The sequence below is a fragment of the Cryptotermes secundus genome, unplaced genomic scaffold (genome assembly GCF_002891405.2).
Source record: "Cryptotermes secundus unplaced genomic scaffold, Csec_1.0 scaffold462, whole genome shotgun sequence".
Lineage (NCBI taxonomy): Eukaryota > Metazoa > Arthropoda > Insecta > Blattodea > Kalotermitidae > Cryptotermes > Cryptotermes secundus.
Window position 1 is genome coordinate 396,954 of NW_019724744.1, and position 1,196 is coordinate 398,149.

A 1,196-nucleotide genomic window follows, 5' to 3' on the forward strand; every position below is an offset into this window, starting at 1 on the left:
GTTCATATTATAAGGTAAGGTTATAAAACCACCTTTTAAGATCATTTTAGTGAAAGTTTCATGTTCCTATCTCATAGAATTTAAGAACAAAGATGAATAAATCATTTTCGAGCAAAATTTAAATGGCCGGCTGAATATATTACCGCCGGAGACGCGTCCGCGGAATTTAAATGACCGCGCCAAAGGGTTAATACAGTTGTTGGCTTTTTGGACATTATGCATTGTCCTCTGTATGTCTTTTACAATATTTTGGAGACTGCATTCTGCCTCTGCTCTTGGGTAAAAGCCTGCTTATTGGGCCCAATTGCTAGAGCTAGCCCCCATCTACAGATATAGGGACTAGTTCTGTTGATTGGGCCCAACTGAGTAGGCTTTTACCCAAGGACAGACAGAATCCAGTCTTTGAAGCACTGTTAAAAAAAAAAAGGACAGCGGACAATGTCCAGAAAGGCAATAATTGTAGTGTTCCATAATTTAACCTTTTCATTTATTTAACATCTAGTGTCAAATTAACTTAATTTAAGACTTTGTTCGTTTATTGTCAAGATCCCTCCCAAAGAAAACCTTAAATGGTGTCTCACTGTATTTTGTAAGTCGTAGCTTGTTTAAATACGCAGGTTCCATCTGGTGTTACTTTAATTCCTGTATCCATTTTCTTATATTTTTTTGTTCAGTGAGAAAATTCCCACTTCATTTATGTCTTACTGCAACCCATGCAGAAATGTTAGGAGCAGTTGCCATGTGCTAACATTTTCTAGTGACAAGCACATAAGGCAGGAGGCTGCAGAGGAGTACAGTAGCAGGAAGAAAGGGGTGGAAGCCATAAGTACTATCATCCATGCCATCCAAGGGTATCTTTCCATAGCCTAAAGACAGATTCTCCATCTGTATCCAATGATACATCAAGAAGGCCATCCTCTGGGATGTGCCTCCATTTCCAGTGTTGAAGTATATGCCAAGAATGGGAAAAATGGTATGAATATAAGACAGTGAAGAAGAGAGGAGGCCCTTAACCCTTTGACGTGGTCATTTAAATTCCGCGGCCGCGGCTCCTGCGGTAATATATTCAGCCGGCCATTTAAATTTTGCTCGAAAATTATTTATTCATCATTGTTCTTAAATTCTATGAGATAGGAACATGAAACTTTCACTAAAATGATCTTAAAAGGTGGTTTTATAACCTTACCTTATAATAT

The 1,196-nt window shown here is 38.4% G+C and overlaps 1 protein-coding gene across 1 annotated transcript in view; it reads left to right on the plus strand.

The window, feature by feature from the left end:
• LOC111862828 (bleomycin hydrolase) overlaps positions 1 to 1,196 on the plus strand; it is a 14,523-nt gene that overhangs the window by 8,740 nt on the left and 4,587 nt on the right. The gene's annotated exons all lie outside the window — the stretch shown is intronic.